The sequence below is a fragment of the Pseudopodoces humilis genome, chromosome 2 (assembly GCF_049639895.1).
Source record: "Pseudopodoces humilis isolate 2021_Gansu_Grassland_sample_001 chromosome 2, ASM4963989v1, whole genome shotgun sequence".
NCBI classification, from domain to species: domain Eukaryota; kingdom Metazoa; phylum Chordata; class Aves; order Passeriformes; family Paridae; genus Pseudopodoces; species Pseudopodoces humilis.
The window spans coordinates 98580933-98597731 of NC_142201.1; positions in this window are offsets into that span (position 1 = coordinate 98580933).

Genomic DNA, 16799 nt, shown 5'->3' on the forward strand with positions numbered 1-16799 from the left:
TTTTATTAAGGGTTTTACACAACATGCAGCGTTATCAGGCAATTCAATCATGCTTCCCACTTGCTTCATGCTAATAGAACATCTCAACAAACCCTCTCACAATCGTTCCTACAACCAGGACACATTCACACAGCCTGATAACCATAAACCAGGATTTGCCCTTACAACTTCTAGCCCCAAATTGCTAGCAAACTGAGCCCTCTGCAGCAAAACAAATGGCAAAATTCCCTTCTGCCAGCAGCCAAAGCCTAAGCCCCCTGGCCTGGCACAGTGGCTCAGCTGTCTGCTGGCAACCAAATACAGCTGACCAGGTGCCAGTTCTGCTTGCAAGAGCTCTACAGAGGAACAGGTTGTGCAAGGGACGTTTCCCACAACTCACCAATTGCCTCTCCTGACCATGGGTATGCCTTACAGGTCATTGTTTAAACGGTTTCAAATTTCTTTTCTTTAAAACATACCCTTTTCTCAGGAATTTTAGTAGTCAGGAATCCTTGTCTGCTGCTGGATGAGCAGGCCAGGCAGCGGAGCTCACTCTTCCAGGAATATCCCGGAGGCGCCCGAGGGGGGTCCACGGCCCAACCTGGTCTCACAGCCAAGCAGAGTCTGCTCCTGCCTGGCTCGCCAAAATTAATAGTTAAAAACTGATATGATCGTGAACAAAGACCCTCTAAGTAATTAAAGTTAGAAAGCAGTATGTTTATTCACACATGAGTAGCATGGGGATCATCCCCCAAAAGGTGTGACCACCTCAAACAAGGTTCTCTTCCCTCTATTTATTTCCCAAAATCTTACATACAATAGATATGCATAACCCCAGCACCTCCCATCCCCATTCAGTATTAAAATGACGCTATTAATCCTTCACTCATGCGCAATTCTTCTCTTGATTTGGGTCGGTGGTCTCGAATTGGGTCAGTGGTGCTCAAAGGATGAAGTCAGGAAGGTCTTCATCAGGTCTCTGTGACCCTCTGGCACGATCCAAGGCCCCCAGCTTGGTGATTGATTGGTATAGAGTCCAGGTGCTGGACGTTGTTCTCACATTTACTCCACTTTTTTCTATAAACAAGCTCATAATAACAAACAATATAACAATTAGCTCTGGCTTAAGCATCTAATAATCATTAACTTACAATTTACTTATCAGACTTACATCTTGATCATTATAAATTGTTTCTACCCCTTAGCTAAATCTCAACCCTTCAAAAATCATGATTCAAAAAGAAACTTTGTTTTGGTGATAGACCTTTGGAAGCATCATTTATCAATTCTCTGTTGTGTCACCTTCAGGCAATGATTCATTTAAATACCACACCAGTAAATTTTCTTACAAAATCAGACATGGAAGAAAATATTACCCACTGTTTTTCATTCAGTTTTCAGCACTGAGCCGCTGTAAATCAAGAGAAACAAGAGAATTGCACCAATTGATTGCATTTTTCTCTTTCATAAGTGAGACTATCAAGCCAGGCAGATACAAATAAAGTGTACTTTTGTTGTCACTCTCAGTATACCAGAAATTGCTCATTTTTAGAAGCTATACAAAGGGCCTTCTCATTTTTCTGCTGCTTTCGTCTTTGAACATATAAAGCTACTGTGAAAGGAGCACAGAATACTCATCCAATTCTTTGTGGATGGATTCTGTTGTAGTCTGCTCAACTTTGAGAAAAGCTACCTGGAATTTCTGGGAAGTCTGAGAGAATCCTCAGTCTAAGACCCCTACACAATGCAGAGTTTTAAATTCCCTAACATGTCAGAAGCTGTGGTCCTTAATCACCTTAAGGAAAAGGCAGCTTTGTCTAGTAAAAGGGCACTTGAAATTGTGCATGAAAGGCTAAGATGGAATGAAAACCTTGCAGAAAAAAACTCTACACTTCTTAGTAAAAAGAAAAAAATCAGCTTTTTTTTTTTCAACCAGACTCAATCAATTTTATTTGATATTATCCTTTAGGTAAATTACAGAAAGCCCAGGTGTCATCATAAACACCCAGGCCTACATTTCAGTTTAAATAAATCAGTTTGCCTTGAGCCTTCCTTGTTTACAGGAATGTAGCTATTTTCATAAATGAGATTGTGGTGGATTTTAGCTGCCCATCATCTGAGTAACAAGAAATATCATTGTTTGCTGCAGGTTTCTCTCTAAATACCAGAACCTATATGCAAAGAGGAAAAGGGGGAAATATCTTAGTGTAGTTTTCTGAGAATCTTTGCATACCTACTTTAGAATGGTTTAAGTGTATTAATCATAGGCTGCCTGCTTTCTAGGATTATTAACAGAAATAAGGTGTCAGTTTTCTACTCAATACTTCACTATTTATGTATATAACTTTAACATTTTTTTCTAAAAGTCTGTATTGTAACAATTTCCAACCACTTCAAGACAATTGGAAGGCATTCCTTGGAGTCTGGCTTAGGTTTCAAAGGGAAACCAAGACCTTTTCTGCATCATTAAGAGAAAGTTCTGAGCTCCCTGCAGGCTCCACTGGGGTGGAAACCTCCTGACTAGAATGTAAAACAAAAAGGACCCACATCCTGGGTCAAAGGTAATGACATCCCAAGCTAAAAGGATGTGATGTACCCGGCTCTCCAGTGAGCTCTGGCCCAGCAGAAGGATTTTGTGGTCATTGTGCAGGTTTAATTCCTCTAGTCTCAGGTTTGTGACTCTGTATCACTCTGCTGTGGATCTGACAGACATGGGTTGGGAAGCTTGGAAAAACTGAAGTCAGAAACTGCCAAGAAACAGCATCAGTCATCAATAGTGAGACAGATGTTTTTCCTGAAAGCTGAGCAAGAAGGCTTGGGGACCCCCTACTCGATTCTCTACAGCTTCCTTCATCTTCGTAGCACATTTATTCTTTCATTGCTCTTTTTCTGGTCCATGGGATCCAGACCTGATGCTGAACCATCCCACAGTGCTATATTTCTGCCTCAAACAACAAGTTTGTATTCTTGTTGCTCAACTCAGCCATCTATTTTGCCTCTCCTGGTTCTTTCAAGGTTGTTTTGTCTCCCTGATGCTGCTCTGTCTTACCACACCTTTGAAGACACTGTCCACCTACCCAGATCACCTCTCTTCTGCTGAGCACCTCTTGTTCTTCTCCAACCAGGGTTGTCATAGGGCTGGGCTAAGTGGGAGCTAGGGAGGAGGGAGTGAAGGAGAGAAAAGAGGAAAAGGGCACACACCGTGACCAAAGGCAGGGGAAGGATCTCAAAGTGGAGCCATATGGGCAAATAATATTCCCAGGAAAACTCCCAAGTTTGCAATTTGTTAGAAAATGTGAGCTTAGGCCTTGGCTGCTTCCAGGAGTAAAATTTCCCCCAAAATTATGAATGTTATCTGCAATCTGTACATACCTCTCTGGGGCCTGTCACTTCTGCAGCCATCAGCAACTAATTAATTTGAGGGTTTTGGCCAGTTAGACAACCAAGCCACAGAGATACTTAGTAAAACTAATTCAGGGAGTGCTTGGAATGAGAACCATTTAAGACTATGAGCAAATGTCTTGGTTTGTGATGTCTGCAGAGTTAATTAGCAATGAATGGGAGCAGTTTGTGCTCCTTTTTATCCCTTGATGGCCAGCATATGACATGAGGCTGGCTATGGGTAAAGCAGCCAGGGAAGAAAAGGTCTGAGCACAGCACAGAGCTGATGCTGTGGGAGGGATCTGTCACTGGATATCACTTTGTGTTCCTCAACTGATTTCTGATAAAATTCCCATAACTTCCTAGCTGAAGTTCACATGCTACCCACAGAAAATGAGGGGAATTAACCTTTCTGGTGATAATCTGCTCTCATGGCATTCTCTAGTCAAATGTCTGCCCCTCTTGGAGTCTGGACTTGCAGCCAGGAGTGAGCCAACATTTCATTTCCTCCTCACCCCTTCATCTACAGGCTGTGACCAGGAGCAGGATGCCCCTTGGTCTATGGCAGGACTGAGAGCAACAAATGTGAACCACCAGAAAGAGGGGTGCTATAAAGCTGCTGCTGAACTGTCTTTTTCTTCATTAGTAATTCTTCTCTTTGGCATCAGCAGAAATAGCAAAATTAAAGCCCGAAGAGAGAAGCCTCCAGAAAGTTCTCTTCAATTTAAGCATAGGGCAATCAGGCAGAATTTGAAACTTTTTTTTTTCCCCTTCAGAAAGTAAAAATTAAGTCATTAAGATGACACTCTCCAGTACTTACAGTTCAAACATGCTGCTTTATCTGAACATTTAAAAGCATTGAGGTCTGTCTTGGACAAACAGTCCCCTGGGACAGTTCTGTTTAAACAAACAACTTCATCTCCAGTAGCTTTGATAAATGACTGAAAAGAGAAAAGCAGCTAGCATCTTTTGGTAAGCAAAGTTCAGGAACTATACAAAAGAAAAAGCAAAAGCTGGGGAAGAGGCCTGTGGGAAACAAGTTGGACAGATTCTGTAATCTGACCAGTTGCCAGGACCTTCTAGAGATGCTAGTGCCATTTCTGTTTGTTGTTATCTTGTAATGTATGTAAGTTTTGCTCCACAACACACAGCTGGCCAGTAGGATCCTTGCCCAGGTAAAAAATGCAGTGAGGTTCAGAGGATAAAGGTTTCTTGCTGTAATCAAAATATCTGAGCCCATTTGGTTGCCTGGACAACGAAGAAATTCTAGAAGGGAAAAATTGGTTGTTATTTAAGAGACTACACCAATCTCCCCTCTTGTGAAGGAAAGAAATTGAAGATGTACCTCCACAAAACTATTTACGTGTGTAACCTTTCACTGATGCCTGCACCTGGGTCTGCTTTTCCGTCTCCAACCAGGCTCTGGGGATTGATGGAAAAGAGCAGATCTGTTCTGCTAAGTCTGTTGTATCTTGGGTGCAAGATACACATTGCGGTGGTTGGTATTTGTGCTGGGTGCTTAGTGTTAGCTACACTGTCTGTTTGCTTGGGGCAGTGACATGCTTCCCTAATGCAGCTGCCCATGTGCATTGGGAATATTCACCTCCTTGGCCTCTCCTTGTGTGAGCTCAGCAGCATTCGCTGCATCCTGTCTTGTCCACACCTACCCTTTCTCATCCTGAGATCCTTCTGCCAAAATCTCTGATGATTGTTTTTGTTAAGGTTTCTGAGCTTGCTACTAAAGAACTTGAATTTTGTTGGCAATCCCCTGGCAAAGGGGATATAAGTGAGTTGTTGTTACTCTCTCTGCTCCAGGTCACAGTTTGCTCTGGAGTATCTCTCAGCCAGCACCTGGAAACTCACTCCTAGCCCAAAATGCTTCTGCCTTCCTGCAGTAGGGACAATCCTCCTGCTCAAAGCAGAAGTCTGGGACGGAGGAGACAGGGATGGGACCAGGCATGAGGGGAGAGAAGTTGAGAACCCCTGAGGGACCTTGTGGAAAGGCTTGTAAGCTGGGCATGGGTCAGCAGCAGCCAAATTGGGTAAGCCTTGGAACACAGGGTCCTCACAAGTCATATGCTCTGTCTGCATATGCCCTTTCTTTGCTGGTGTTGCCGAACTCCTCAGCACAGGGGATGGAGCAGGTTTGCATTTCCAGTGTACATGTCTGGGTGGTGCACACTTCTCTGGGGAGAGGCTGGAGCAGGGCATATCCCTCTGCAGCCTTTCATGCAGCCTTTCTGGCTGTGGGCTGCTCTGCTTCCCCACAGCCCTGCAAGAGGGGAGCAGGGGTGCTCTCAGGAGTGAGAGCTGTTTTTGCTGGGTGGTTGCTGTGCTTGCTAAAGAGCCTTCCTTCCCTCTGTTGCCATGCTGCCTTCCTCCTCTCCATGGAATTGTACAGCAGAGGATAATGATGTGATGGTCACCTGTGACAACAGGGTGTCTGAGGACTCCTGGTGTACCCCACGGGCTGGTGGTGGAACTCCTTACTCCAGTGTCTAAAGATGGGAAAAATGTGACTGGGTGTTTCAAGACACTATGGCCTTCCCTGAGTCAACTGCTTTTCCTCCTGCCCTAATCTGGGGATTTGTTTTGTTCCTAGCTTTAAAGGAACCCATCCAATCTGATACCATCATCATAGCCATGCTTGGGGGAGAGGCAAATTTCCATTGCAACTTCTCGCTCTCAATGGATATTTTGCAGGTCACCTGGCAGCAGAGAAATGGAACTTCCTTCCAGCTACATGGGCTGAGGCTGATAGGGTCATTTCAGAAGAAGGTGCTTTTCACTAGAGGTTCAAAGGCCTCAGCTGTCACCCTCCAAAATCTCACACTGGAGGCTGACCCTTATTACAGATGCGTTTTCAATGTGTTCTGTCATGGCTTCTTCAGCACAGAGACATACCTCAACATCCAAAGTAAGTTTTCCACTAACTCCTTCTCTCTTTCTGGCACACAGTTTGGGTCTGATGTGCTCAGGAGGTGGAGATGTCATTATACTATCCAGCACGTGGAGATTTTCCATGCAGCAGCATGTCCTTGGTGGATAGTGTCCAGATTGTCATACTGAAATTATTACCTAACCAACTGTCCTTTTAATTGGACAATATATGACAGGAATATTAACCTATTTGCCATATAAAACTTGTAGAATTGCTGTACCATGTGTGGTTTTTGTCATATTGTATACCTGAAAACTTTCAAGTAAAGATTTGCTTTTATATTCACTCTTTTTTTTTTTGAAGATCTGTTCTATTATCTAGGCAACACTTTCCTCAGGGGAAGTGAAGGCAAATAAGCCAGCAGATGCTTTTGGATAAAAACCTTGTACAGAGAGAGAAAGCCACCTAGCTTTGACTGTAAACTCACCACAACATGTAAAAAGCACCTTCTTTTTTTGCTGCCAGCAATTTCTGAGCTCACAGTGGAATTCCATTCCCTCCTGCCCACTGAGGATCTCCTCACTGCAGTGAGGAGAACTCAGCTCAGCAACAGGAAAGTGTGTTCCCAAGATCACATAGCTGGATGACAGAGACCTCAAATACAGCACGGCCAAATCACCAAAGGAACAGTAACAGTGGTAAGCACTTAACTGTCTCTGCCAACCACCTCCATGCCTTGTTCTGCCTCTTCAACCACCCACAAGAAAGGAAAATGAAGGCACTTCACCTGGAAAAAGGAAGGGAAAGTAGGCTGCAGTTGTATGGAGATGTGTAACATGTAGTGGGGAGCACTTAGGGAAGGATGTGCAATTGTGAATGGGCAGGTTGTACTTATGTAGGTCTTGCTAGACAACTTTCTGTGAGGTCAGATCTCATGCTAGATTAAGATTTCAGGATTACAAACCCCCCTGTGGTATCTGTGTGTAGTGGATTTGTGCATATATAGATGGAATAAATATGTACATTTGTGCATACACAGTATGTCTACATTTCCATGTAATGATTTATGTAGAGCAGCAGTACACACAGCTGGGGTTTACCAGCAGAGCAGGCTGCTGGCAGATAATGCTGGGGAAAAACATTTCACGTAGAATATCTTGCAGGAGGTTATGTAGGCAAGATGGGACACTTGTGATAAAATTTCTTTCAACAGAAAGAGAAGAAGAAAAAATAGATCAAGAGTAAAACTTCTGCGGTTTGATACCCCTGACACCAGGGAAGTGTGAGACATCATCAGTATTTATTTAAAAACATAAAATAATGCTTCACCTTTGGTAGAGTTATATTGTTACACTGTGCCTTTCTCTCCTTCAAGAGCACAAAATGCTGAAGGTTGCACTTTCAGTCCCAGCCCCTGAAAGAGGACAGCAGAAACATTGCCATCACTTCATGTTCTGTGTGAGCTTACTGGTTTCTTTTTGTAGATGTTCAGAAGAGTACAGTCATCATCACATCAATATTAACAGCTGTGTTGTTCTTAACCAGTCTCGATATATTGTGTCATGAGACTAAATAACAGCAAAAGGAACAGGTAAGCATAGTTTCCCTTTCCTTGCAAAGGAGGTGCCTTGCCCCTGTTCACCTTGGAATTTGCCTTTCTCTTTCTTCTTGGTATTTGTATATATCTGTTCTGGAAAACCATCCAGCTAGTAACAGCATCTTTAAAATACCACAGTTCTCTCTAAATGACCACGGGTATACTAAGCATCCTGTGACTAATTGATGGTGTGTTTTTCCCCCAGGCAGAAGACACAGTGTACCCAGAACTCCTGCAAAGGAGACAGGCTTTTACAGCAAGACCTAGGTGAGAGAGCCTCTGTGAGCCTGCACACACCAGAAGATCACTTATCATCACTTATCAAAATGAGGTAACACAAACACCCAAGGCTTCTAATGGTTATTGACATTCTCCATTAGGGGTCTCTGCTTCTCCTGCCATGTCTCTGCTGCATGGGACAGTCACACTGGGTAGATGACACTATATGTGCCCCATATGCCCCTCTGGCAACGAGCTGGAAAAACCACTTAATGTTTTGCACCTCTGCCCTAGAGGGTGCAGCAGAAAAGTTAGTCAAAGTTATTTACCTGCAAAGGCATGAAAGAGGCACTGAAAATGTCCAGGAGGGCAGATGACATGTTCCTTCTGGACAAGGCCAAGGAGCCCTGCAGAGCTTTGGTGCTGAAAAGAGCAGCCTCACACAGAAGTTTCCCCACCAGGGTCTGCCCTGCCCTCCTCCTGGTGCAGGCTCAAAGTTGCTTTGGAGGGTTGCTGGCATCCACAGACAAAAACAGTAAGTGGTCACCATTGGGAATCCTTCCTCCTGGACACTTTGCTCCGACGTTCCATGTGTTCCCTCTTTTCCCTGCAAGCTTCTGGTGCTCCTGTGCTGTAACTGGGAACCTATTGTTGACACTGTTGTTGACAAGTTCAAGTTAAAAAGTATAAGGTAAATTTATTATTAATAGAGTCAGAGGAGGGTAATGAGCAATAAAATATGTAGAAGGGATTGCAGGTGACCACAGCCCTGATAAGTCACAGCTATATCCAATAAAAATAAGTGTGATTAAAGGGTGGGTTGGTTGGTCAGGGGAGGACCTTGAGGAAGAGGAATGATCCTAAGGAGATGCTGAAGGAATGACCCAGAAGGACTGGGCAAAATGAGAGAGAGAATGAATCACTGCTGTGAGGTCAGTCTGGGTCTGCAGTTAGAGCCTCCTGTTGGAATCTGCAGTCAAAGTCTAGCTAGGTAAAGGCCTGCAGTCAGAGGCTGGGAGGGAAACCTACAGCAGGAGCTTGCTGTAACCAGTCAGTGAATAGTTGGAGTCAGATGGCTGAATTGTGAAGAGGAATAAACCAGGACCCTTTACATGATGTGATAGACAAGAAGTTTGTATCTTGGTTCATTTGCACTCTCTAATGAGAGGGCTGCTGCAACAAAATAAACTTTTAAAACATCTTTCCCCCCCAGCCCCTCCCTCTTTCCCTGACAGTGCAGGGAAACAGGACTGGGGAGTTTTGGTCAGTTCGTCACCTAAGATCTTTTTTTGTTCACTCAGGGAACTATGCCATGGGGTTCCTACCACAGCAGACAGTTCTCTGTGAACTTCTCTATCATGGTTCCAATCTCACAAGCAATCTGCCTAAACTGCTGCAACATGAGTCCCTCCCATGGGCAGTCTTCCCAAAACTGATACGGCATGGGTCAGTCGTCCATGGGGTGCAGTCCTCTAAGGACAGGCTGTTCTAATTTGGCAGCAAGGGCTCTCTCTCTCTTTATGTCTGGAAGCCAGAGCCCTCTCTCTCCATTTGGTCTCCCCCTGGATCACAGCTTTCCTTGGCATCCACCTGCTCCGGCACGAGCACTTTCCCCATGGACAGCGAGCGGATCTCTGCATCCCCTGTGGACCTCATGGATCACAGGGGGACAGTTTGTTTCACCACAGCCTGCTGAGGAATTTGGGCTCTGACACTTGGAGCACCTCCTCTCCCTCTTTATTTCCCACTGACCTTAGTGCTGCCATGATGTTTACTCTTACATGTCCTCACTTCCTCCTCTACTCTGACTAGAAGAAAAACTGCTGCTCACAGGTACCATTGTCAACAAGTTCCCCAAATTCAAAGATTCCTACAGGATCCCTCAGCACTGAGAGGTTAATCTCCTCCTCTAACTCTCCGTGCTGGAGAGTCACTCGCCATGTTTTCACTGCCGGCCATGCGGTCCCACCTCCACCACTTGGGCAGTGGCAGCCACCACGGCATTGATGCTGTTTAACGCCTCTCCTCATGCTGGGAAGGAGAAGCTGCTGCTGCTGCTGCCCCTGCCCTTCTGCCTGCAGCACAGCTGGCCAGGGACAGCCAGGCAGGCAAGGCTTGCTGGGGGCTGCACCGAGATGGCAGCAGCCGTGGCAGCACATTGCCAGGATGGCCACAGTGGCAGCACCTCACCACTCCTGGAAAAAACTGCATGTGTGATGTTTTGATTTTCTTCTTAAATATGTCATCAGAGAGGAGTTACCAACCCCTCCAATTGGGCTAGCAGCATTGCAGGAGTTCAGGACCTCTGACCAACAAACCAATATGATTTTGCAGAAGCCATTTATTGTTTACTTTAAACACTTATTTATACATTCTCTAACTACTGTTCATGCAATCACGCATCTTTTCATTGGTACCCCTATCCTGTCTACGCACTCTGCATGTACCCCTCGGGGCACAGGACTGGTTACAATCCAGGTGTTCAACTGCCCTCTGTTATCTGGCTCTTGTGGTCTTGTTTTCTTGCTTTTCAGCCTTTTCTTTTTTATTTTTAGAACAGCTTATGTCTCAGCAACCTTGAGAAATACCAGAGGGCCTGATAAGAAACTCTACAGAGTTTCTATGGCCCAGGCAGCTGTTCAGATGTGTTACTACACAGCATGTCCATCTTCAGAGACATCAGAGATTGGCTCTGTCAGACATGGTGGAAGCTTCTAGCAGCTTCTCACAGAAGCCACTTCTGTGATCCTCCCTCACCACCAAAAACCAGGCTGTGTCACATCAACACAGAACCCTCTTGTCTACTCATCACTTCTCTCTGCCAGGTCATGTAAAGCTCTCTAGTGACTACCACACCACTCTGCTGGGTCTCTTGCAGAAGCAGACACCAGGCTCTTCTGGTGTCTTTTGTTTCACAAAAGGCTGAAGAGAAACCTGGGATTAAGAAAAGTTGGAGGCACCTGTTTTCAGAGGAAGGAGAGAACCTGAACAGCAGCTTCCGAAGTGAGTTGAAGAATGGACCTGCTGGGTTATCCATCAAGGAGCATGAAGGAGGACGGAGAGGCAACAGCAGGTGAGGGAATCCAAGTGGCACCCCAGCCCAGCAGAGGAAGGAGAGACACCAGCCATCTCCACAAGCCCAGAGCACAGTGGCCCACAGGCTGGTCAGGAGCCCACACCAAGGTGTCAGGAAGGAGCAGCTTGCCCAGCCCCTCCCAGGGCTGTCCCAGGAAATCCTAAGCCCTAGGGTCTATGTGGGAAACTCATCCAGAGGAGTTCATCACCTTTTGAACTCAGGGCATCACTGCCAAAGGGCTATGGGCACAGGATGCCATGCAAATGAAGTACATTTGGGGATTGCACCAGACTGTTATAGGACATCACCAGCAGCCTCCTTGGCTGCTTTGTCAGCCAGGCAGTTTCCAGTATTTGCTGGTATTGTCCAGGCTGATGAGCTTTGCAATGCATTAATGCCATCTTTCAAGGTAGCTGCACGCTCTCTAACAATCTGTATTATTCATCCATGTTTCACAGGGGATCCCTGGGTGGTTAACAGCCGTCTCTTTCCAAATGGCTCCATGGGCATGGACCACTCCAAAAGCAAATTTTGAGTCTGTCCATATATTCACAATCTTGTTCTGTGAGAGCTTCAGTGATCTTGTTAATGCGATCAGTTCTGCTTTCTGAGCTGATGTGTTGGCTTCTATTACCTCATGCTGAGTTACCACTGAGTTACTTGGCTTTTCAGATTCCATTTTTCACAAAGCTTCTCCAACCCACGAAGTGTTCCCAATCCATGTCTTCCAAATTCTGTATGTGTGTGTATGTGTATGTATGTATATCTCAAAATACAGTACACCTGCTCAGTGGTCTGCCAACAATCATGGGCTAATTCCTTTCATTATGGGTCAGCTGTTAAGAACAGTGCTGGATTCAGGTTTTAACTCCAGGTTAGTTACTTTTAACTCCACATCATCTTGTTCTAGCAGTACTGTCTGGTCTGTTAACATTCTGCATGGTGATGGCCAGTGTCCTTTTTTTGTTCCAACACCACTACAACTGTACAGGGCACAAAAACAGTCAACAACAGTTGTTTTTTTCCTTCCTGGATTTGTAATTAATGCCATAGTTACTGCTGTTTGTTTGCCTTGTTATACATGCTAGTAAAGAACTGTTATTCCAATTCCCATATCTTTGCCTAAGAATCCCTTCATTTCAAAATTTTAATAATTCGGGGGGGGAGGGTGTCTACATTTTTTATTCCAAGGGAGGGTCCTGCCCTCCCTACCAGACATGTGTCTTCCAAACCAAGACAGATTTTTAGTGCCCAACAGTGGGGCTCGAGGGCACTGAGATAAAAAGTGTGAAAAAGGAATAACAGTTCTTTAATAACCTAACTTTTGTGTGCTGGATATAGAAACACTGTTAGGTAGAACCATGTGGTCCAGCTTACCCAGGTTCTGGTGGCATGTGGTCACAGCTATATTTCTCCCATTTTCTGCAACTTACCTAAACATGGGTCCTATAACTAAGGCAAGTGTGGCTATTATCCAGTTTGTTTTGTGGGTTGAGAAGGTGAGGAATTCATGGATGTTTAACTTCCTCTTAAGTTAACATCCACGCCAGCAGGCCAGCGGGCACATGGATTCAGAGTTATCGCACACTAATTCTATTGTTTTGAGGTTACTTTAATAATGGTAGCTACCGTGAGGAAATGAAAGCAGGGGAAACTTTCTCCCAACCCTTCGTGCAGTTCCTTGGGCCTACCCCACCAGTTTTTGAAGGGTTAAAATCTTCTCTAGAGGCTAATAATGTCAATACAGTGGCTGATGTTGCTGATATTTAGCATTCTATTTAGCATTCTAGCAGTCTATTTAGCATTCAGAGATTAGGGGAGACTGACTGAGATAAGCACCCTGTCACCCACCCCAGAGATTAGTGATGCTGCCCCAGAACCTGGCACAGCCCCAGAGATGGGGGGTGCTGCTCCAGAGCCTGCCCCTGCCCCACAGCCCACCTCAGAAATGAACCACCCAGAGTGGGTGGGGGTTCTGGTGAAGGAGATACGTGAGATGAGCCAGAAGATAGGGTGCATTTCCTCAGCTGCTGGGAAACCCTCCCCCTGCCTCGAAGAGGGAGAGTCTGATGGTGCAGCAGTGGAACCCATAGACGTTACAACCGTCCAGGTTCCAGCTGAACCACAAGGGCAGTCACAGCCAGCAGCAGTTGCCCCTGTGGAAACGAGGAAGTCTAGGATGAAATCACAGCACCCTGTTGATAAGGATAAGAAAGGGGGGCCCTTACAACCCACAGGGGAGCCGGAGGTTGAAATCATTACTGTGTCTCTGACATATGACAGTCTCCGTAAGTTACAAAAAGACATTGTGAGGCGGGGGCGTGAGCCTTATACAACCTGGTTACTTCGGGTCTGGGACCTTATGGGTACAGGCGTGCAGCTGGATGGTAGTGAGGCAAGGAATGTGGGACCCTTGACCCAGGACTCAGGTGTGAATCAGATATTCGTCAGGGAGCAAGGGCCCCTTTCCCTCTGGGAGCGGCTTTTGACGAGTGTAAGAGAGAGGTTTGTCCACAGAGAGAGAATGGAAGAGCACTATCATAGAAGAGACTGGAAAACCATTGAGGAAGGGATCCAACAGCTGAGAGAAGTGACGATATTAGAGGTCCTTTTTGGGAGGGGTGGACATCCTGATAATGACCCTGACGAAGATCAGAACATCAGGCAGATGTTGTGGAGTCTGGCAAATCTAGGGCCATGTGAATACACCACCTTTATTGCAACAATTAATGCTGATAACAACTGAGAGACAGTGGCTTCTGTCACCACCAAGCTTAGAAATTATGAGAGTACGGTCCATGGCCCACAGCAGGCTCAGGTCTCTGCTGTGATTAAGGAACTCAAAGAAGAGTTTAAAGAGGAAGTGAGGGAGATGAGGGAGGAGGTGAGGAAGATCATTACAGCACCAGTGCAAGTCACAGGCCTGAAAATCAGAGCCCAACATGCCCCAGATAGAGAGAGAGGGTACACCCCACGAGCTGAGCTGTGATTCTTCCTGCATCACCATGGGGAAGACATGAGAAAGTGGGATGGGAAACCCACTTCTGCCCTGGCAGCACGGGTGAATCAACTCAGGGAGGGAAGCACTAACCAGAAAAGTTCCACTAAAGTGAAGGTAGCCTCAACCTCCCATGACCAAATTGCCAGATATCACAGAAGGGAGGATGATCTTCCAGATCCCTTGCAGGAACCTCTAGCATGTATGCCCAGGGAGGAGAGGATGACCAGTGCTAGAGGGGCCCTGCCTCTAGCCAGGAAGAGGCACGGGAAAACCGGGTCTTTTGGACGGTGCGGATCCGATGGCCTGGCACATCAGAGCCACAAAAATACGAAGCTTTAGTTGATACTGGTGCACAGTGTACCCTAATGCCATCAGAACATGTGGGGGCAGAGCCTGTTTCCATTGCTGGGGTGACGGGGGGATTGCAGCAATTGACTCTGTTGGAAGCCGAGGTGAGCCTGACTGGGAAGGAGTGGCAGAAACATCCCATTGTGACTGGCCCAGAGGCCCCATGTATTCTGGGCATGGACTTCCTTCGGAATGGCTATTACAAAGACCCAAAGGGACTCAGGTGGGCTTTTGGAATAGCTGCTGTGGAGGCAGAGGACATTAAGCAATTGAACACCTTGCCTGGACTATCAGAGAACCCATCTGCAGTAGGACTCCTAAAAGTGGAAGAACAGCGAGTACCAATTGCCACCTCGACAGTGCACCGCCGGCAGTATAGGACAAATCGAGATGCTGTGATCCCCATCCACAAGATGATCCGAGAGCTGGAGAGCCAAGGGGTGGTCAGCAAAACCCACTCACCCTTCAACAGCCCCATCTGGCCTGTGTGCAAGTCTGACAGAGAATGGAGATTGACTGTGGACTATCGTGCATTGAATGAAGTGACTCCACCGCTGAGCGCTGCCGTGCTGGACATGCTGGAGCTCCAGTACGAGCTGGAGTCCAAGGCAGTGAAGTGGTACGCCACTATTGACATTGCCAATGCATTTTTCTCCATTCCCCTGGCAGCAGAATGCAGGCCTCAGTTTGCCTTCACGTGGAGGGGTGTGCAGTACACCTGGAACTGACTGCCCCAGGGGTGGAAGCACAGCCCCACCATCTGCCATGGACTGATCCAGGCTGCCCTGGAAAAGGGTGAGGCTCCAGAACATCTGCAGAACATTGATGACATCATTGTGTGGGGAAACACGGCAATGGAAGTATTTGAGAAAGGAGAAAAGATCATCCAGATTCTGCTGGAATCCGGCTTCACCATCAAGAAGAACAAAGTCAAAGGACCTGCTCGAGAGATCCAGTTCCTGGGGTTAAAGTGGCAAGAGAGACAGCATCAGATTCCCACTGAAGTCATCAATAAAATCACTGCCGTGACTTCACCAACCGGCAAGAAGGAAACACAAGCTTTCCTAGGTGCCATAGGTTTTTGGAGGATGCACATTCCCGAGTACAGCCAGATTGTGAGCCTTTACCTGGTCACCTGCAAGAATGATTTCTACTGGGGCCCTGAACAGCAACAAGCCTTTGCCCAGATCAAGCAGATCGCTCATGAGGTAGCCCTTGGCCCAGTCAGGACAGGACCAGATGTGAAGAATGTGCTCAATTCTGTAGCCAGGAACAATGGCTTGTCCTGGAGCCTTTGGCAGAAAGTGCCTGGAGAGACTCGAGGCTGACCACTGGGATTCTGGAACTGAAGCTACAGAGGGTCTGAAGCCAACTACACTCCCACAGAGAAGGAAATCTTAGCTGCCTATGAAAGAGTTCAAGCTGCCTCAGAAGTGATTGGCACAGAAGCACAACTCCTCCTGGCACCCCGACTGCCAGTGCTGGGGTGGATGTTTAAAGGAAAGGTTCCTGCTACCCACCACACCACCAACGCTACATGGAGCAAGTGGATCGCCCTCATCACTCAGCACACCCATATTGGAAACCTAAATCACCCTGGGATTTTGGAGATAATTACAAACTGGCCAGAAGGTGAAAACTTTGGTCTCACTGATGAAGAAGAGCATGAACAAGTGACACGGGCTGAAGAAGCTCCACTGTACAACCAACTGCCAGCAGAAGAAACATGCTATGCTCGGTTCACTGATGGTTCCTGTCACATCGTAGGGATGAACCGGAAGTGGAAAGCAGCCGTATGGAGCCCCACACGACAGGTCGCAGAGGCCACTGAAGGAGAAGGTGGATCAAGCCAACTTGCAGAACTCAAAGCTGTTCAACTGGCTCTGGACATTGCTGAAAGAGAGAAGTGGCCAAAGCTCTATCTCTGCACGGATTCATGGATGGTAGCCTCTGTGGTGTTCACTAGAAAAATGGAAAAGGGCCAATTGGCAGTGTAGAGGAAAACCAATCTGGGCTGCTGATGAGTGGAAAGACATTGCTACCAGGGTAGAGAAACTGTCTGTGAAGGTCCATCATGTAGATGCCCATGTCCCCAGGAGCTGGGCTAATGAGGAGCACCAAAAAAATTAACAGGTGGATCAGGCTGCAAAGATAGAGGTGTCAAAGATTGACCTAGATTGGCAACACAAGGGAGAGCTGTTCCTAGCTCGATGGGCCCATGATGCCTCAGGTCATCAGGGTAGAGATGCCTCCTATAAGTGGGCACGAGACCGAGGGGTGGACCTATCCATGGACAGTATTTCCCAGGTCATCCATG